This window comes from Ambystoma mexicanum, chromosome 8 (genome assembly GCF_040938575.1).
Source record: "Ambystoma mexicanum isolate Mex_15411 chromosome 8, UKY_AmexF1_1, whole genome shotgun sequence".
Lineage (NCBI taxonomy): Eukaryota > Metazoa > Chordata > Amphibia > Caudata > Ambystomatidae > Ambystoma > Ambystoma mexicanum.
Window position 1 is genome coordinate 1,280,048,229 of NC_090929.1, and position 22,627 is coordinate 1,280,070,855.

The following is a 22,627-nucleotide window of genomic DNA, read 5'->3' on the forward strand; positions in this document are numbered from 1 at the left end:
GGTGTGAGTGCTGGGGAGAAGGGGTGCACGTATAAGTAGGATAGTGAAAATCATCATTTTGTAATATAATTGTTTAACATAATTTACAAGTTCTTTAAAGTCATTGTTAAATTCTTAAAGACCTGATCATTATTTAATTCTGTAAAGTTGGGGATTGGGAGTGTATTTCTGATGTTTGGGATTCTGTATAATTAATCTGTGGTGTAGTTTCTTCATGTAAACTCTGCATTATAAGAAAAGAAGACATTATTTTTTTCAATTAGCTCACCATAAATTATAATATTTGTTTATATTGAAAGATGTATTTCTTAGCATTAGTTATTTTGTCCACTGATGCTATTGGGATTGGAGGGGTGGTCTGGGTGAGTCTTGTTATTTGAAGATGTATTGTACCTGTTTGGTGGTTGTGGCTAGTGGCCAGATTCTTGGGGTCATGACCATAGGCTGTGCTCCCAAGAATGTGGCCACTGGCCACATACAGTATGGTAATATTGTATACTTATTACAGGTACTAAATGGGGAGTAACCATATTTGTAATGTGGTGGAAGGATATAATTGAGAGTATATGGTATTTATGATCGCACTACAATTGAGAATAGTGCTCCTTGATGTCTCCTCCGCCTTTGACATGGTCAACCATTCTACCCTCATTAAATGGTTACATGTTACCTTTGGGATCACAGGCCGAACACTGGACTGGTGTTTTCCTCACTAAACACCCTTCCCAGCTGCAACTGTGCTGTTTCTATTCCACCACCTCACTCTCTATCTGCAGTGTATCCAAATGTTCTATCTTCTCATTGTAGCTCTTCAATATCTATCTTGTCCATCTGGCTCACCTGATCTCCTTCTTCTCTTCTCAATTCAAGTATTATGTTGATGACACAAGGCTTTCCTTGAAACCACCACTCTACTAATTTCTTCTCCCAGTCTTTTATCCCCGATTGTCTGACCGCCATTCAGGCCTTGTGTGTGGCTAACAATATCTGTCTTAATGCCAGTAAGATGGAGATTCTTCTTATTGAGACACCTGTGCCCTGTTTTCCTCCTACCATCTGCCCCCCTCCAATTGGGCACTCTACTCTCACCATCCTGTGTGGCCAAAAACCTTGGGGTCATCTTTGAGTCCTCTCTCTCCTTTACTCCTTAAATTTTGGAGCTTGTAAAGAAAGCCCATTTTCAGCTTTACCATTTTACAGGCATTCTACTCTTCCTCTTCCTCACCTTCCCCAGAATCTCAACGTCTCCAGAGTCCTGGTCTTCTCTAGGCTGCAACAGCCTCTTCCTCAACCTCAACCCCTCCCTTGTTGTCTAAAACCCCTTTGACAACCGCTTTGACTAATCCAGAATAGGGCAGTAAGACCTATCCTTGGCCTCAAGCCCAGGGATTGTATTGATGCAGCCCTAAAATGTGTACATTGGCTCCTGGTGGTTGCAAGGATGAACATCAAGATACTCTGTATGATTGACAAGGCGTTCTGAGGCCTGGGACCACGCAATCTCCAAATTTGTCTCCCTAAATATGACCCTGCTAGAGCCCTCCGCTCCTCTAACTCCAACTCTATGCTTGTCAAACGCTTTTTGAAACTAAGAGGAGGCATGTCTCTCTCTTTGGCCAGTGCCTCCCTTTGTAACAGCCTTCCAGCTCCTCTGAGACTTGAGCTGGACTCCCTTAAGTTCCAGAAACTTCTCAAAACTCTGTTTTTCTCTTCCTGTTCACCAGAATCCCTTCCCTGCTAACTCATACCACTGCCACTGAGGCTGGTGGCCTGGTCCCTCATGAACCTCAATGGTTCTAGGCCTTATATCTAGTTGACACAACTATACTTCTGCCCCTCTTCAGCCCTGCCCTTGCAGGTCTACCACGTAATGGATGTGTACCCACCCTTGGGACTCCTCTGCCCCAGCAGTTAGCCAGTGGCCTCCCACCATGGCACCGCTTGGCACTTTCCATCTGGGTGCCTCTCAGCACCTGGCCATCCCTACTCCCCCTTCATTCATGCACTTCACTTACTGCACAATACATATGTGCATTTATAGCAGCAGGTGTACAGTTTCTTTGTATAAGAAGGTAAAGGCAGATACAAAAGATTTCTAGAACATTGTTAAGTGGCAGTCGGTGAGTGGAAGTTTAATATGTTGATAGTGTTGTATGTAGAGCTTTTGGAAGTGATTGGTGGATGGATCTGTGACTGTTCGAAAGCAGCCAATGAGGGAGTGTTACAAACATAAAAGTAAAAAGCATAGAAGGGTTTTCCTGTGCAATCGTGTGCATGTGCATTCCAGTTCTTTTAATGATGCATGGCATGGAAAAGGGACTGCAGAAACAGTGGAATGTAATGAAGGTCCATGCATTATGTTCCTTATTGTGTCCTAGAGAAATGTATTTGCGACAGAAAATGGTTTCTGTGTTTTTTTCCTTCTCTAGTATACAGTTGACCATTATTTCCATTAGCATAGTACAACCTGCTAATGGAAATGTTGGAGAATCTCATTGAGATGACAACACAGCTATTGGCATAGAACATGAAATCCTCTTTCAATAAGGGGTTCTCTGTTTGATTTCTTGCCTCTGTAGGAATTTGTTGGACTTTGAACCTTTCGAGAAGAAAACTTGAGTCTTTCCTTTAATTCAGATGCTAATGGAGCTTTAATATAGATGTCAAGTTTGGTGTTCCCACATACTGTACAAATTACACATGTTTTGGTGATTTTGGGACAAGAAACCATAGATCTTGTGAGTGATTGCCTTGGTGTGGTGTGTTTCTGCGTTGCAGTGTTGGCTCTGGCCATTTGAGGCCTCTTATATACTATTACAAGTTCTACCCAGAAGGACTAAATTGCATTTCAGCATATCAGACGATAGCATGCGCAGTGAACAGCTACCTTTCATTAATTATCAGTGTTTGTTGTGTGAATCAAGCGCTGACCAGATTTAATTAATGTGGTGTCATCTTGATCGGCTTTAGTTCAATGAACTTGTTGTTTTTAAATTGGTGACCCTTTCTTTCTTTGATTTTTCTAGTTTTAGCAATCCTGTGACTTGGTTGTAACGCTGTGGATACGAACATAACCACCTATCAAAAACTTTGCAAATGTTCAGTGGATAGCCCCTGATGATTGTCCTAGTAATTGTTGGATAGGTACAGAAACATGTAGGGCTAATTTTGTATGTACACAAATTGGACCATTGTAGATTATGTCTGTTGTCCAATTGTGTGTGAATATGAATTGAAAATGTGTTTTTGTTATGTTTTGTACTGTGTACTTTGTGTTTGCTGTAGGTTTTATACATTTTGTGTAACACATTTTATATCAAATATATTTTGTAATAAAGTCAAATGTTTATTTTATAAATATGCTATAAGATTCATTTTCAGGATTCAGCAGCAGAAGTTTTGGTCACCAGCATTTTTGTTGAATTTTTCCTTTCTCTTCATCATACATGTATATATTTCTGTTTCCTAGACGGTAGATAAAAGGTTTCTTTCCCTTGTTCAGGGAAAGTCTGGGTGGCTTTACCCTATTTATGATATTAAATGATATGATATGATATGATATTTTATTTATAGAGCGCCTGTACACAAGTGTTTCAAGATGTGACGAGGCGAGGGAAGGGAACAAGGGGGCACAAGACTGCAATCTTACTAGGCCCAGTGTCATTGAGATTGCACAAGTGCAGGGGAGAGGAAAGTGGGACAATGCCGGGGAAGGGGAGGAGGAGCAAGTGCAGGACATAGGATCTAAACATCAAAAAACAAGAAGTGCAACCAGCAGGTGTCAGTTTGTTTGTTTGTTTATTATTTGTAATGCGCCGGAATACCCTAGGGTAACAGGGTGCAGCAGATACAAGAATTTGCGAAACTTAGTTGCAGACAATAGAATATATAAATGTCATAAGCACAGTAATAGTGAGGAAAGCACGGAAAATATACATATATACAGTTAACAATTGTGTGTCCTGTATGTCCAAGGGACAAGAGGGAGAAGCAGATCCTGGCTCAGTATGTTTAGACAGCGGCTGTCTTCAGCCAAGACATCATCTTGGAGCGGAAATTTTGGTAGGGTAAGTCCATTCTAAGAGTGGGTGGTAGGGAGTTCCACAGTTTAGCCGCTTTCACTGGGAAGTTATTACCTCCTATGGTAGAGCGTTTGTAGTTAGGGACAGAGAGGCAGTCTCTATATGCAGTCCTTGTCGGTCTCAAGGATGTCAGTCTGTGAAATCTGTCGATCAGGTAGATGGGGGCCACGTTATTGAGGGACTTGTGGGTGAGTGAAGCAGTTTTTAGGGAGATTTCGGGGTCCAGTTGTTCTGCTGGCTGTGTGATGTGATGTGGTCTCTTCTAGAGATGCCCATGGCCGCTCCGAGTGCATTATTCTGGAGGATTTGTAGCTTGCTGGTGGTGGCTTTGGAGGACCCAAGATAAAGCACGTTACAGTAGTCTAAGCGGGATAGTATGAGGGCTCTGGCCAGGGTCAGACAGCTGGTATTGGATAGAAAAGGTTTGGCTGCACGGATCAATTTACACGTGAAAACGGTGGAGGAGGCTAGAGAGTTCACCTGTCTGTTAAATGAAAAGTTGGAATCCAAGTAAAAGCCCAGTGTTTTGACTTTGTGTCCCACTCTGATAGTGTTGCCATTGATCATGAAGGATGAGTAAGCTGGGCTTAATTTCTTTAGGCTGGCAGTGGTACCCAAGGTGATAAATTCAGTTTTATCTTCATTCAGGCATAGTCCATCAGTGGCCATCCATGCCTGGATGATGATATAAACCCTATTCACCAAGGCCAAATCCTTTCCATAATCTCCAGTAAGCGGAAGGAGGATCTGGGCATCATCTGCATAGTTAGTGTAGGTAATACCGAGATGATCCAGATCATTGAAAAGGGGCTTGGTAAATATGTTATACAGTGTAGGGGAGACACAGGAGCCCTGTGGTACGCCACAGGTGATGGGTATGGGCTCTGCAGCATATGTAGGTGAAAAAACCCTCATGGTTCTGCCATCGAGGAAAGATCTAATCCATGTAATGGCCTTGGGGGAGAAGTAGGCGGCCGTGTGTAGGTGAGTGCATAGGATCGAGTGGTCAACCAGGTCAAATGCTGCAGAGAGGTTGAGGAGGAGGAGTAATGCTGCTTGGCCATTGTCTCTGAGCAGATCGATCTGTGTTTTAAGGTCGATGAGAGCTGTCTCAGTCCCATGTTGGGGTCGGAAGCCTGATTGTATGGCTCCTAACAGGTGGTGTTCTTCCAGGTGCTTCTGTATTTGAACATAGGCGACCTAGTCCAGGATTTTCAGGAGGAATGGTACCGTTGTTATGGGTCTGTAATTGGTAGGGATAGTTGGGTCAAGAGTAGGTTTTTTTAGTAGTGGTAATACCCAGGATTGTTTTAGAATGGTTGGGAAGTGGAGAAGGAGGCGTTGATTAGCTTTGTGATAAAGCGGGAGAGGTTGCGGGCAGCGTCTTTTATAAGCTGTGCTGGACATAGGTCTCCCTGGCAGTTAGGGGGCTTCAAGGACAAGATGATTTTTTCAACTTTGAGTGTGGTCACTTTAGTGAAATTGAATCAGGTATATTCACTTGTAGTCTGCTTCATGGGTAGCTTGGACAAGGCAGGGTTGTTCAAGGATACTTTTTTACAAGATATTTTATTTTGTAGAGTAGCGATTTTGTTGGCTAAGGCATTTTGGATATCGGTGCACCAGTTCTTGTCTTTAGTGCAGTTGTCTGGTGGTGCTATGGGGGTTTCTACTTCTTTCAGAATAGAGAATAGTTCCTTCATGTTTGAACTGGCTTGGGAGATACGGGAGTCCAAGGAGGTACGTTTTGCTAGGAAGATTTATTTTTTGTACAGAGCCGCTAGTTTGGTGAATTTGATTTTATTAGCTACTGAGGGGTCTCTTTTCCAAGTGGTTTCACAATTTCTTTTTTGCTGTCTTACGTTTTTGAGGAATGGTGTGTACCATTTGTAAAAGTGTGTTTTAGGCTTGTTTGGCCTAAGTTTGAGAGGGGTGATTAAATCCAGGGAAGTGGACATAATTTTATTGTATTCCTCAACTAGGGTCTCAGGATCCAGTTTGTCAGGGAGTGAATTGAGTGTGGGGAGTAGGTTGGGGATAAGTCTCTCCACCGTGATGCTCTTTTTGTTTCTCGTGAGTGTAGGTGGGGCCCTACTGGACTGCATAGGCGGAGGTCTAGTGGTGGACAGCGAGAACGATACCAGGTGGTGGTCAGTCCAGGCTAGTGGTGAGATGTCAGTAATGTTAGCTTGCACCTCAGTGCAAGGTTAAGTGCAGAAAAGCCGGAGACTGCTAGTGCTGGTAGGGGGATGTTAAGTTTAATGGTAGGGCTCAATCCAGACATACAAAGAACCAGCTGTGGAGCCACGTAGTTTAGGCCAGGAAGGCTTTATTGGACCTAATTATGTATGTATTAGATCCAGTTACTCTCCATATGTACAATACCAGTTCAGCTAGTCACAAGAGGACATTACAAGAACAGAGGCAGGAACAGAGACAGGACCAGAGACAGAACAAACCCACCAGCCATCCTTTCACTCACAGCTCAGGCCCCCAACTGACATTCATAGAACACTCACACACACATTCACTCAACATTCTCCTGAGCTGCCTAATAAAACCATAAAAAACTATTTTTCCGACTTAATTCAGATAAGCATTATAATTCACTATATTTCTGGTATCACTATAATTTCAATTCCTGGGTATCACTGGGACCCTCACTGCATCAATTAATTGCATTGACAAAAACCGAAAACATTTTATTTTAGATCACTTACATTAATTCACAATTCACACAAAACATTTTGGATTGAAATCATTCTTCACACTATCACAACACTATACTACTTGTTTGCATTTATCAACCCTTGTCAATAAGGTTTTCCACATTCAAATTTGAAAGTCACTTGTTCCTTAATTGTCAATAATGTTCAATAAACTTCATTCACTGGTGCTGCAATACAAAGTACCTCTTAAAACAGGAGCACTGCCGTGATCCAGGCCAACACACATTTAAAATAACCAAACAAAAATGCAGCAATAATTCATCTTCGTGATGAGCAACTTTACCATACTCAGCAACAAACGGCACTTTAGGCATGACATCTTGACTCCCAAAAACAGCTGAAAACCCGTTCGTTTCTGGAGGTACTGGAGATGTACTTCACATCATATCAATAACACCTTACCCCCAATGGTTCATCAGTACCAGTCTGCTCCAAAGACAGGTGTTCGCTCACACCATTCAAATATCTTTTTTAACCCAGTTGTACAGTCTCAACTGATACAGCTTGCACTTTGGGGGATAATTGCAGAACAACAAAGAAAAAACTCATATTACGTCTGCAAACCGAAACGAAACGCCTACTGCATAGGTAAACAGAGCAAATCGAAACGTCATTCACGTCAGGCTCCCATAATGTTCCTGGAGCCTTTCCTCTAATGTGCTGCCAGTTTCATAGCAACACAATGCAGCGGCGTTGATACTTCAGAATAAAGTCATCATTTCCCTGTCGGCATCGGAGAGGCTGGTTCTGCTGGGCCTTCCCAAACAACTGCCACCCGAACCCATACCTCTCAACTCACACGCTTTTGGCGGGTGTCACCCGCCTTGTAAATGGCTGACTCACCCGCCAAGCCTCCTGCACGCCCATTCATTCCAATGGGCGTCTCACCCGCCAAAAACAAAATCGGGTGATTTCACCCGCCTTTGCAACAGAAATAGTTGAGAGCTATGCCCGAACCCAGCACTGCCAGTTCTTTTCCATGGGGAGCCTCTCCACGTTGCTTCCAAACTCGTTGCCACAGCGCGCTGATCATTTTAAAATGCTGCCAGCAGTCTGGCAATCACTTATAGCTGCGGGGACGCCCCTTTAATTCTCCATGGGGCGCTACTATTGCTAATCACTGTGGCATTAATGGACCTTGTTGCCTCTCGAGGTGGACCACTGCACAACTGCAACTGCCAGTAAGTCACTTTACTTCAAAAGAGGGATACAGTTGGAACGCGCGTGCGCTCCCTTTAGCGGTCTCTTTAAAATGTTGTCTTCTATCATGATCGCATTTGTTATACAGGTGGCAGAGCCCTTATATCTTGCTGGGGATCTCTGGGGACTTCATTGCTGGTGGGAGCCTCCCTCCGAGAGAACCCATCTACTACTTTGCTGCCAAGGATGGATATTTATTTTAGATGCACGGGGTAGCGGTGGATCTTGCTGCTGCTGCTTCCCCCTCCCACAGCTCTCCTTACTTGTTTTCGTTTTGTTGCTACTTTCTCATACCGGTGCAGCCGTCTTCTGTCCAGTCCTTAGTTTCTTCCCATAGATTTGGGTTCTGTAAACTTCCTTGTCGCCAATGTTAAGTTTAATGGTAGGGCTCAATACAGGCATACACACAACCAGCTGTGGACTCATGTAGTTTAGGCCAGGAAGGCTTTATTGTACATAATTACATATGTATAAGATCCAACTACTCTTAATATGTACAATAACAGTTCAGGTAGTCACAAGAGGACATTACAAGAACAGAGACAGGAACAGACCCACCGGCCATCCTTTCACTCCCAGCTCAGGCCCCCAACTGGCATTCATAGAACACTTGTACACACATTCACTCAACATTCTCCTGAGCTGCCTATCATGCATACATCAACATTCCATCAGCATGTACTCCTGGCCAGTGATACAACGCAAGACTGACTTACATTACAACAGGGGACTATAGGGTTACAGATACAGCCCAGGCGCAGGGTTGTAAGGAGGCAGTGCAGTTGTGCAACTAAGAGGGCAGGGACCTGGGCCCATGGTTCAGACGGTGGCCAGGTAACCAGTGCCGTATCAGAGGGGAGAGCAGCAGGGTAGAGGAAGGAAGAAGGCACAAGCAAAGAGGAAAGTCTTGTGCTGCATCCAGAACCGGAGATGGTTCTGCTCAAGTTTCAGAGATGCAGGGAGGATTTTGCAGAGGGAGGACCCAGCCGAAGAGCGAGATCTGCCACCAGCTCATTGCTTGGAAAAGCGACTGACCCTCAACGAGTTGGAGGAGCGAAGAGCTTGAGTAGGAAGATACTTCAGAAGAGAAAGCTGGAGATATTTCGGTCCTAGGCCCCAGAAGGCCTTGTGGACAATGCAAAGGGTCTTGAAATTGATCCTTGCAGCCAGTGGGAGCCAATGGAGAGATTTCAGTGCTGGATAGATACGATCCCTTGGCTTGAGGCCAAGGACAAATCTTGCAGTCCTGTTCTGGATGAGTTTGATAGGATGAGATTAGAGGCGGGCAGATTTAAAAAGAGGCTGTTACAGTAGTCAAGCCTAGGGAGAACGAGAGCTCTAGATACAGTGAGCTTCTGGGGGAAGGAGAGGAAAGGAAGAATATCTTTGAGGAGGTGCAGTTGGTAGTTTGACTTCTTATAGATGTCGGAGATGTGAAGAAACAAGGAGAGTGTGGAGTTGAAGATAACCCAGAGGTTCTTAGCCTCACAAGTGGGAGCAGGAGGATGGCCAAGGGAGGCCAGCCAGAGGGTGAGGGGAACGAGGGGAGCAGGTGTGCCGATGAGGAGGATCTCCGTCTTGCTGGCATTCAGGCAGAGATCATTGGCGGCGCACCACGCTTGGATGGCAGACAGACAGTCCGGGATGAGAGAAGGAGAAGGAAGAGGAGGAGGAAGGAAGAGGAAGGAAGAAGGCACAAGCAAAGAGGAAAGTCTTGTGCTGCTTCTGGAACCGGAGATGATTCTGCTCAAGTTTCAGAGAGGCAGGGAGGATGTTGCAGAGGGAGGCACCAGCCGAAGAGCGAGATCTGCCGCCAGCTCATTGCTTGGAAAAGTGAACGACCCTCAACGAGTTGTAAGAGCGAAGAGCTTGAGTAGGAAGATACTTCAGAAGAGAAAGCTGGAGATATTTCGGTCCTAGGCCCCAGAAGGCCTTGTGGACATTGCAAAGGGTCTTGAAATTGATCCTTGCAGCCAGAGGGAGCCAATGGAGAGATTTCAGTGCTGGATAGATACGATCCCTTGGCTTGAGGCCAAGGACAAATCTTGCAGTCCTGTTCTGGATGAGTTGCAGAGGATGAGATAAGAGGCGGGCAGATTTAAAAAGAGGCTGTTACAGTAGTCAAGCCTAGAGAGAACGAGAGCTCTAGATACAGTGAGCTTCTGGGGGAAGGAGAGGAAAGTAAGAATATCTTTGAGGAGGTGCAGTTGGTAGTTTGACTTCTTATATATGTCGGAGATGTGAAGAAACAAGGTGAGTGTGGAGTTGAAGATAACCCAGAGGTTCTTAGCCTCACAAGTGGGAGCAGGAGGATGGCCAAGGGAGGCCAGCCAGAGGGTGAAGGGAACGAGGGGAGCAGGTGTGCTGATGAGGAGGATCTCCGTCTTGCTGGCATTCAGGCAGAGATCATTGGCGGCGCACCACGCTTGGATGGCAGACAGACAGTCCGGGATGAGAGAAGGAGAAGGAAAGAGGAGGAGGAAGGAAGAGGAAGGAAGAAGGCACAAGCAAAGAGGAAAGTCGTGTGCTGCTTCTGGAACCGGAGATGATTCTGCTCAAGTTTCAGAGAGGCAGGAGGATGTTGCAAAGGGAGGCACCAGCCGAAGAGCAAGATCTGCCACCAGCTCATTGCTTGGAAAAGTGAACGACCCTCAACGAGTTGTAAGAGCGGAGAGCTTGAGTAGGAAGATACTTCAGAAGAGAAAGCTGGAGATATTTCGGTCCTAGGCCCCAGAAGGCCTTGTGGACATTGCAAAGGGTCTTGAAATTGATCCTTGCAGCCAGTGGGAGCCAATGGAGAGATTTCAGTGCTGGATAGATACAATCCCTTGGCTTGAGGCCAAGGACAAATCTTGCAGTCCTGTTCTGGATGAGTTGCAGAGGGTGAGATTAGAGGCGGGCAGATTTAAAAAGAGGCTGTTACAGTTCACAAGCCTAGAGAGAATCAGAGCTCTAGATACAGTGAGCTTCTGGGGGAAGGAGAGGAAAGGAAGAATATCTTTGAGGAGGTGCAGTTGGTAGTTTTACTTCTTATAGATGTCGGAGATGTGAAGAAACAAGGAGAGTGTGGAGTTGAAGATAACCCAGAGGTTCTTAGCCTCACAAGTGGGAGCAGGAGGATGGCCAAGGGAGGCCAGCCAGAGGGTGAAGGGAACGAGGGGAGCAGGTGTGCTGATGAGGAGGTTCTCCGTCTTGCTGGCATTCCGGCAGCGATCATTGGCGGCGCACCACGCTTGGATGGCAGACAGACAGTCCGGGATGAGAGAAGGAGAAGGAAGAGGAGGAGGAAGGAAGAGGAAGGAAGAAGGCACAAGCAAAGAGGAAAGTCTTGTGCTGCTTCTGGAACCGGAGATGATTCTGCTCAAGTTTCAGAGAGGCAGGGAGGATGTTGCAGAGGGAGGCACCAGCCGAAGAGCGAGATCTGCCGCCAGCTCATTGCTTGGAAAAGTGAACGACCCTCAACGAGTTGTAAGAGCGAAGAGCTTGAGTAGGAAGATACTTCAGAAGAGAAAGCTGGAGATATTTCGGTCCTAGGCCCCAGAAGGCCTTGTGGACATTGCAAAGGGTCTTGAAATTGATCCTTGCAGCCAGAGGGAGCCAATGGAGAGATTGCAGTGCTGGATAGATACGATCCCTTGGCTTGAGGCCAAGGACAAATCTTGCAGTCCTGTTCTGGATGAGTTGCAGAGGATGGGATTAGAGGCGGGCAGATTTAAAAAGAGGCTGTTACAGTAGTCAAGCCTAGAGAGAACGAGAGCTCTAGATACAGTGAGCTTCTGGGGGAAGGAGAGGAAAGGAAGAATATCTTTGAGGAGGTGCAGTTGGTAGTTTGACTTCTTATAGATGTCGGAGATGTGAAGAAACAAGGAGAGTGTGGAGTTGAAGATAACCCAGAGGTTATTAGCCTCACAAGTGGGAGCAGGAGGATGGCCAAGGGAGGCCAGCCAGAGGGTGAGGGGAACGAGGGGAGCAGGTGTGCCGATGAGGAGGATCTCCGTCTTGCTGGCATTCAGGCAGAGATCATTGGCGGCGCACCACGCTTGGATGGCAGACAGACAGTCCGGGATGAGAGAAGGAGAAGAGGCGGCATAGAGGAGGCTGAAGGCAAGCTAGGTGTCATCTGCATAGCACTGGAAGTTGGAGCAGAGAGCAGCAATACTGTGGGCAAGAGGTGCCAGGTATTGGTTGAACAATCAGGGAGAAAGGTTAGACCCCTGGGGTACACTGCAGGAGCAGAGAGAAATAGAGGAGAGGAAGGAGCCAAATCACTGATGACATTACATATCTGGCCCACTTGTTTTTGTTCATTGACATATCTAGGCCTGGTGCTTTTATTAACTGACAGCCAGGATATGAACATTGAAATGGTGCTTTATATGTAGAAGTGAACCTTCGTCTATGTTTTTAAAGTACTTTCCTCAGGGTTTTCTCTCAACTTGTGGTACACATATATGGGGCAATAAGCAGGACTGAAGCAGACAATTCATTTGTATACATGATCATGAACTTTAATGTTATTGACATTTTCTAGTGATGTTGTTTCTTCTTTCCTTATTTTAGTTTCTCGGTATGTGCCTCTGATTTGTAGGCATTGCGGGTGTTCATGTGTATTGTTTGTACTAAAACAAGTATGCAGTAAGTCTTCAATTATTAGCTAATTATTCCATGTTTAACATTACTCAAAACTCTGATAAGGTAGCATTCATTATTTTACTAGCCAACATTACCTGATTAAAAATAGTGTACTTCTGTGGTGCATGCTGCAACTATTGCCTATGTGTATGTATGATTAGGTTCCTGTATTAACAAGAACACTCCAATATAATATTTTTTTAGATGAGTACATTATTTAATACATTAAGTAATTCATAATAGGTTTCCTGGTCCACACCTGACATCTTGTTACCAACATTGTAAACACAACCACTTGTAAGTACTTTTCATAAAAATTAATTTCATATGTGAAATCATCAGTGATGTCATCTTTGATGTCCTGGGTGTTAGTCTTAGCAGTGCACGGTGGTGGCACGAGTTATGAGTTATGGTAGCTTAGTTTACCATAATTAGTGACTTTCTGGGGGGTTTTGGTATTACTTTTACCCATAACTTCCCTTTACTTTAACAAAGTTGATATATATATATATATATATATATATATATATATATATATATATTCAGTAAAAAAACTTTGTTAAAGGGACGTTATTTATATATATATATATATATATATATATATATATATATATTCAGTAAAAAAAACTTTGTTAAAGGGACGTTATGGTTCCAAGTAAAACCAAAAAAACCTGAAATTCGCCAGTTATGGTAAGCTAAGCAACCATAACTCGCGCCACCACCGTGCATTGCTAAGACTAACACCCAGGACATCAAAGATGACAGTAGACCTACACAACAGTACGAATACACCTTATTAGAAACCAGTAAGTAAACTTAATTTTTCTTATATATTTCTAAAATGTTTGTATTAGGTACACTACAATTAATATATTTTTGTTTTTCACACAGAAATGTGCAGTGCTTTGGAATGGCTTGAGGAGAATTTTCCATGTGAGGAAATGTCTGAAGACAGTGATAATAATGGTAGACACTTCTCTATATAAGCAAATTAATAATCTTTACTTTATGTGTACTTAACATATAAATATTTATTTTTAACAGACCATACAAACATTGAAAATAATACACCAAAGGACAAATTGGAAAAGACTCTGCAATGGATGGAACAGAAAATGGTCATGCTCAAGGAACATTTCAATGTTTTGAAACAGTTAGTGGAGGACCACATAAAAAAAATGAAATACCATTGTCCCACGTGTACCTGTTCCCCCTCTCCATGTCCCAGTTAAGTATCCCCATACCCTCAACATCAAGAAAAAAACGTTTTGATGAGACTTCCTTCCCTTCATCCCCTCCCATCAATCCTCTCCAAGCCCCTAATTTCCCTGTATTTGTTTACATTTCTGCTTCCCTCTCTCTTTCATAAATTGTATATATCTATATAATAAAAAAAAATATTATATTTCTTTTAATGAAATTCTTTGTATCTTATTTTTTTCAAAAAGCAGCTAGAATGTCCGCAGACAGCGCGCCTGTCCGGCGTGTCCGTAATTAACAAAATGGAGATGGCCTAAGGACACTACACCTCTCCGTACCATACGCAGCCAAGATGGAACTGTTCTTAGAACACAACCGGTGTCTGGGATGTCCGAAAATGAACAAAATGGAGTTGTCCTAAGGACACTACACCTGTCCATACCGTTCACAATCAAGAACGAACTGTTCTTAGAACACACCTGGTGTCCGTGATATCCCTAAGTGAACAAAATGGACGAATCCTAAGGACACCATACCTGTCCGTACTGTCCGCAGCCAAGTTGAGACTGTCCTAAGAACACGCGTGGTGTCCGGGATGTTCGTAGTCAAAAAAAATGGAGGTGTCCTAAGGACACTGTACCTGTCTGTAAAGTCTGCAGAACATCTACGCACATGCGCATCACACCCATAAGTCCTACGAACATCGCGCCTCTCCGTAACTGTCCGTCTCACTTGTGTTGCACTTTTAATTAGTTTCAGGACCTGAACAGTGTCCGTAGAACACCCACGCGCATGCACATGTCTGTTCCCGTGCATTTGGTGTCCTACGGACACCCGTTCCCTTCATGGACGTGTTCCCGACGTCATCATGTGACCGCTGAGCGTGTGTCCTAATTTGCGGACACTGTCCGGTTCCCCAACATTTTAAAATAACTTATTCAGACAATCCAAATTATTTGATGGTAACAATTCACCATTGCACATGTCCCAGACAATGACCCTGGCTTTCCACATACTTTTTGTAACTTTTTGAACCTTTTTGGGTGTTCGATCTGTTCGCGAAGAACACCCCTCCGCCCCTATAAAAGGGCACACCCCGGAGCTGATCTTCATTGTACTTCTGGCTATTGCAGATTGACTTTTGCTGCCTCTGCTGCTCTTGCTGAGATTATCTCATCAACCCTGATGGCATCCATGGCTGCTGTTGCTACATCTGCCTCAGCACCACCCCCAAAACCCTCCACCACCACCACCTCCCCAAGGGCCTGCAGAGGGGAACATGCGTGAGGATGTAGAGAATGAGGATGAAGAGGATGAAGAGAATGAGGTCGAGGAACTCCCTACTACAAGCACTCGCCAGGAGTCTTGGGTGTGGCAGTTGTTTACCATTCATGGTAATGTACCAAAAGCATGTGCGAACAAGGTCACCTGTAACCAGTGCAAAATGGTGCTGAGTCGTGGGAGACGTGGTTCGTACAGCTTTGGCACGACATCCATGAAGTGACACCTAACGTTGTTCCACAGTGCAGACATTCACAAGGTGGTACCTTGTGATAAACGTAATAGGTTGAGTTCCTCTACAGCATCCTCCGTTTCCACTCCTCTCACCACAAGAGACACTCCTATGGGAGAGTGTATCCCTCCAGCTGCTTCACAGGCCATTTGCAATGCTGTTGACCCTTACCTTTTGAGGGTCACAATATTGTGTATGTACTGCGATGCAGTACTCTGCAGGGGGGAGAGTCTTCAAAGTGCTTTCGAGACTACGGTCACAGAGCACCAGAAGACCTGCTACCTACCTAAGTAAGGCCCACCCTACATCTTTCTCTCTCCACCTGCCCTTTCTTATCCCCATTGCTGGTGTCCCTTCCTAACCCTCCTTTCCCCTCCTCTCCTAGTGTGTCGTGTGTAAAAAACCCAAGAAAATACAAAACAACAAAAATCCCAAAAAAAGGCTCTTTTCAGAGCCGCCTTTCACAGTTTAAAAATAGAAGTGGCAAATAAACAGCGCAGGGTCCTGTGCATTTTTTGAAAAGTCCGCGGGCAGTCCTAGGACATATAACATTTTAGGGTGATGCCCTGGAAAAACCAATGCACTTTTCTCTGGTAAGAAGTGGTGGCTCTGAAAAGAGCCTTTTGGTGGTGTTTTTGTATGTTTGAAACACTTTAAATCGTCAACATCTACTGCAAAATAGATTACTATAATTCCAAAAAAGGTTGAAATGCATTTTGCACATTTCTCGGAAAAATCGGATTGCCAGCATAAGTAAGATGGACTCCATCTCTGCGAAAAATGCATGTGCTACGAAACATAATATTTTCATTGTGAAAAGAGGACATGCCAACAGTCTTTAGAAAGGCATGAACAGCCTTATTGACATTGCACCTCGCTATCTCCATTTGTGGACCAAATAAAGAAGAAGGCAACCACATTTGTCTTTGTGCAATACGAGAAAAAATTACTTGGGAATTTTGAAACATGTCCATGACCTTCTCAAGTCCTTCTTTCATTGCAAATTGCAAAGAAATTCCAGACACATGTCCTAAACTGTTCCCTCCACAATGAATTATAATTATATCTGGATGATGCTCTGTCTCTAAAGTAGCACAGAGAGGTAGCAAGTCCAGCCACTTCATTCCACGCACCCCATGCCAGTGCACTTCCACATGAGGAAATCCAAGATCTGCAGCTACTCCACAGCGTTCTGCATGCACCTCCAACCAATGTATCTATAAGTCTCCCAAAATCCAGATAATCTGTTTTCAGAAACACACAGCCATAGCCATCTGTTCTTCTCTCAGGAAAAAAGACGTTCTGATCTGACAAATCTCTCCTTACACAACACACCCATTAAACTTTACTGACCAATCCGTACCTCTGCTCATTCTCATTTGCATGCCTCTCCACCCCAGAATCCCCGTATGTAATACGCACTGTCCGCAGACAACCGCCATGTCCGCGAACATATGGAAAATCTGAGCGTGGTGAATGTACATTTAAATAGTGTGCCCCATTTCCCCTTTGAGGTGGGCTCTGAAAAGAGATGTTTTTTGGGGTTTTTTTTGCAGATGCCTGACAGACACCAGTTATTTTGTATTTTTTTGGGGGTTTTTTCTTCTTACTTTAAATGCCATCTTCTTCAAAATAAACAGCATTACTCGAATCAATATTCTCATTATTACAGAAAAACATACCAGCTCTAAGCATGAAAGAACACATGCCTCGATTGATTGCACATCTAGCAATATTTTGCTGAGGACAAAAAACAGAACTATTGTCCCATATTGCCCTCGGTAGTAATCCCGAAAAAATTACTTTCACATTTGGAAGGATGTTCATTACTGCTTGAACCAACTGTTCCAAATCTGCCAACAAAGTATGGGTACTGACGTAGCCCAAATGGAAAGCACCATAGTGCACAATTACCAGATGGGGACTGTTCATCCTGCGCATATCTTCATAAACTTGCAGAATTCCCTCTACATTGCAATCAGGCACAGCGCTCCACACCACCTCCACTCCTTTAACATCGAAATTGTTTGCCACATGCCTGCATTGAGCGTCCTGCTGTAAACCATGGACAAACATATCTTCGAGCACCAACACCCTGACTTTCTCCACCTCTGCCATCTTCACTACACACTCTCTCTTTCTACCCAAATCCACAATGTCAACATCTGATTGGCTGATCCCTACAGTCCCCTTTCCATACTGGATTTGCTGGAAAACCCCAGATGTGGCACGCCCTACCCATGGACAGCTGCGGTGTCTGCGCGGCACGTAACTCTTAGCCAGCCCTTCTACCCTTTCCACATTACTCTCGGTGCCATTCCCTCATTGGATACAGTTAAGCAGTCACACAACCATCCACCAATCAAATCCAAGACCTCTACATCTAACTCCATAATTAGAGTTCCGTACTCCAAATGTACTGTTGATCACTCTGAGTACAAGTCTCATATCATTGTACTCAGTAGTACATGTACAAGTGTTATGAATCCATATAAACAGAGTACTGCCACTAAACCTGCATAGCCTATACATACTTGCCAACCCTCCCGATTTAGGGGCGAGACTCCCGATTTTTCATTGAAAAATTGCACTATTTTTTACTGTCTCCTGCCTAAATTAATGCTAATCCAATGCAATCCTATGGGAAAAATAAATGTTCCCGATTGCTGTGGTCAAATCTCCCTCTCAGGTGCTCCCGATTGTTGGCATGTCTACCTATATAATGAACTTATTGAAATTCCCATCTACTATAATCAACTGTCACTTCCAAACCTATCTGCTATCTACAACGCACCTTTAAAAAACCAAGTGAATATGCACTTAAAATTCTACTCATTTGCAAAGCATGTTGAACTAACATATTGTAAATAAAATATAAAGGCTGCACATAGTCAAAAAAAATGCATGCATACACTATGTTCAGATATCAAACAAGAATACTACCACAAAAAGCATAAAAATCAACGTCTACATTAACATCAGTGCCATGAACACACAAAATTACTAACTTCTTTCTTTTACAATTGCAGTGAAGACCACTCTCCTGAAAATCAGCAGCATCTGAACTACAAACAACATATCCGAAGAAACCTGCTCATTCCACAAAAAAAGAGTAATTACAATACTACCTTAATATTCTTACTGTTCCTCAAACACACTATATGGTTCATTCATGTAATTTGTGCACCAAAAAAACTGTGATTTCTGAACCATTCTGCCCACAAATCCCCATTTCTTAAACAGAGATTAGCAGGCAGAATGGCACACAAATCCCTGTTTTTTTGGAACACAAATAACATACTCAACCTTTAGAATGTTAGTACTACAAAACAAAGAACTGTTTTAATTTTATACCATTAGATTTACTGTTAATGCTTCTCCTCACCACTAGATCACTTTCTACTCTCATCTGAACCGCAGTTTAGTAACACACAAATAGAAGAATAGCCTTCCAAACTAATTGTAACTGCCCAATGCACAATCACACACCACCACATACATCTTTCCCATCATACTCAGACACTCATGCACAAGGCACACATACATTGCCCAACGGCCCAACACATACCTTCTTTTTTTTCAACAGACCCCAAAGAATGCCTACCAAAAGGCAAGTTCATTGAAAGCAACGCAGACATAGAGCAAATGAAAATAAAAGTGTCCAAAATAAGCATCCATCTCTACCAGAGTTTGTACAAAACATTCAAACAAAACAGCTAATACAGTCATTTAGTGAAACAAAACAAGCTTCCAGTACAGAAACTTTGCCTCCTCTACCAAAATGTAAAACAAAACAAAAAATGCTTAACAAGAATCCGGCTACCACTACTGCTAAAACTGCTCCTATAAATCCTGATATACTAGCAAGTAACCATACCAAAAAAATTATATTAGCAAAAATATTCTGCCACAGAGTCCTTCATAATCTTATAAAAACAGGTGACAAATCATGCACAACCCTTCAAACCTACCGTAGAAAATTAATCTTAGAAGCTTACAGTGCAATCCTTCTCAAAAGAAATGTATTCATGTTAGTGTTAAACCTAATGAAAGCACTAACAAAATTAACTACTAAATTACAAAAAAAACTTCTCAATAAACGGAATGTCAACAAAAATAACTTCTTAAATATCTGTGGAGGTGAATGGAGTCACACCACGAGCACAGAACCGTATTTTAATGAAGAAGCATACAAACAAAACCAAACAAACACACTTGCCATACATAGCAGTGGACGAGGTTATGAAAAAAATAAAAATACCATAATGGACTAAGAAATACTGCTTAGAAAAATATCCCCAGAAAACTCAGAATTACCTCTCCATTCAACTGAACCAGAACATCCAGTATACAAATGACATGCACGTCAATGTGTAACATTCCCAAAAAATCTTTCAAATCTTTATGCCAGTTCCTCAATCAGTATGTGAAGCAAAGACAAAATCAAAATGAAAGTGCTGCAAAATATGGATGCCTGTCCAGTGCGCAAATACACAGGACTACAAGGACATTCATTAGCCTGCATTTCAGGACCTATTTGCAAAAGCACCTTCCATCATATCAAAATGATATCAACACATCATTCAACTATAAGAAATCTAGTCTATAAACTGTACTATGCTAAAAGTCCTTCTTTAGCACTAGCCAATTTAAATAACACTCTTCTACATGGTACACCCAAAGACCTACTCGAAGAAATCGACCATATCCAGAAAAAATATTTTGGAAGTGAAGGCCACTTACAAAATGCAATAGCTTTACAACAGACTAGCAACAATTCTGCACATGGAAACATTATACTACACACATACAAAAAAGAAATACTGAAATGTAAAAGTACATCCGCTGAAGTACCAAACCATGTGTGTGTGTGTTGCCGCAGATCTTTTTATAAAAGTAACACAAAAACTATAGACGTAACATACAAATAGAAGACAATGAAGATTCCAAATGGTTTGAATTAGCTCTCTACCTTATAGCAGAAAACAAATATGAAATAACTGACCCCTTAATACTTTGCAGTTACTGCACTTCAAAACTTGACAGCAACATAACTCCTTCACGTGCTATCACAAATAACTTGGAATTATTCCTACTACCAAAACCCCTACAACAACTCAATTTATATGAGAGCATCATAATTCAAACAGTGCACCCATTTCAAACAATAATACGCCTTCAACCAAAAACAACAATATTACCGCCCTCTGAATTGGTGAAAGGCATTTGTGCAAAGTAGTTTATTTACCATTAGATCTGAAAGAAAATGTGTACACTCTGGGAGTGCAACGTCCAATAGAGCAATATTTAATTGTCTTAGTAAATGGTGTACCAACAAAAGACAAAAACATTTGGCAACAACTCGTAGACTTACATAAAGTTGGACAAGCCTTGCAATATCTAAAAGACAATAATTAATACTACAAAGAAAGAAATATTGAAGAAAACTTAAGAGAAACAACTGAAATAATTCAACAGTCACTAGAAACTGGTCAATTTGAACTTCTAGATCCTGCTACTGTATCCAATATTTTAGAACATTATACAATTCATCCATTACACTCTAATAACACCATAGATGATGCACTAGAAATGTACCAAATGCGACAAACCAAAGGATCACCAATCAGCATAAGGGAAAAAAGTATAGAAGCACGTGCTTTTCCTCTACTCTTTGCTACTGGCAAAGGAGGAAGGTACGATGATAGACACTCAGATAACAGCATCAGAATACCGCTCATTACGAATGTATTCTTAAGATCGCAGATTTAGATAAAATGTGGAATACATATTCCACCTACTCTTTGAAAATGAACTAGCAACTCTTTGTTACAGAGTTGCACACATATTGAAATCAGGAATCCACTTTCAAAATATGTCAGCTACGCAATTAATTCAAAAAGTGCAAGAAAAAGATGAGGTTTTACAATCAAGCATTAATAATCTGTTAGCAAAAATGTGTGGTACGAAAGAGTAGTGGTTCCGGCGTCATGGAGATGTATGTTGTATGATAAGAAACCTTGGCCCACCAACTTGGTTTGTTACATTAAGTTGTGCAGAATATTCATGAGAAGATTTACATGATTTACTATGCATATCAAACAAAAACAAAGCAAACATAGATATACTAACACCTCGAGAACTTTGCTCTCTAGATCCTGTTAATGTTTCAAGATATTTCCATCATCGTTTCATTGCTATGCTACACTTTATTTGTAATAAAACTGCTCCTCCCCTCAGAGAAGTGCAACACTTCTTTTGGAGAAAAGAATACCAAGCCAGAGGAGCACCACATATCCACATGCTTTTATGGATTAAAGATGCACCTACATTTGGTCAAGACAGTGATTCCACTGTTTTACAGTTTATCGAAAAATATGTCATTTGTGAAATTCCATCAAAAGCAACAAATAGTGATCTTCATGCACAAATTGTACAATTTCAAAGACACAAATGTGGCAAATATTGTCCTAGGAAATACAAAAACAAAGGGAAATACTACACCAAATGCCGCTTTGGTTTCCCTAGACCAGTTACAGAAACAGGTGAAGTGAACAACTTCATGTCTTCAGTTAGACATAGTGTTAAAGGTAAATCACCTAAGAACACATATTCCATAAAAAGAACAGAAGAATCAAAATATATCAATGATTACAACGCAATCATTGCCCTCTTTTGGAATGCAAACATAGATGTGCAGTACATTGCAGACAATTCCACTGCAGTTGCATAATATGTTACAGCCTACTTAACAAAAGCAGAAAGAACAGAGCTTCAAGACCTCTGGAATGGCCTATCATCATACAAAACACTATCTCAGAACTTGTACAGCTTAGGCATAAAAATGCTCTCTCATAGAGAATGTGGCTCCTATGAAGCTGCAGATCGTTTAACCGGTACTGATTTGTATGGAAAAATCTGAAAATATAGTATGGCTAAGTCTTGGTCCTGCTAAATCTAGAAAAAGAGTTTTCAAATCATATGAGGACATAGAAGCAATAGCCAAAAATGATCCCAACAGCCAAGACATTTTGAAAAACAATTTACTAGACACATACTACCCGAACAGGAGTACCACTTTGGAAACCATGTGTCTATACCACATAGCCCAAAACTTCACATACAAAAATAATATAAAACCTGATGAAAAAAAATGTAGATATAGAGTGACAGATTGTGAAGGCAGCTTAGTGAAACTTACCAAACGAAGCTTAATTAATCATATCAAATTGTCATTAAAAAGTCGTCAACAGAAAGAACTATATTACATG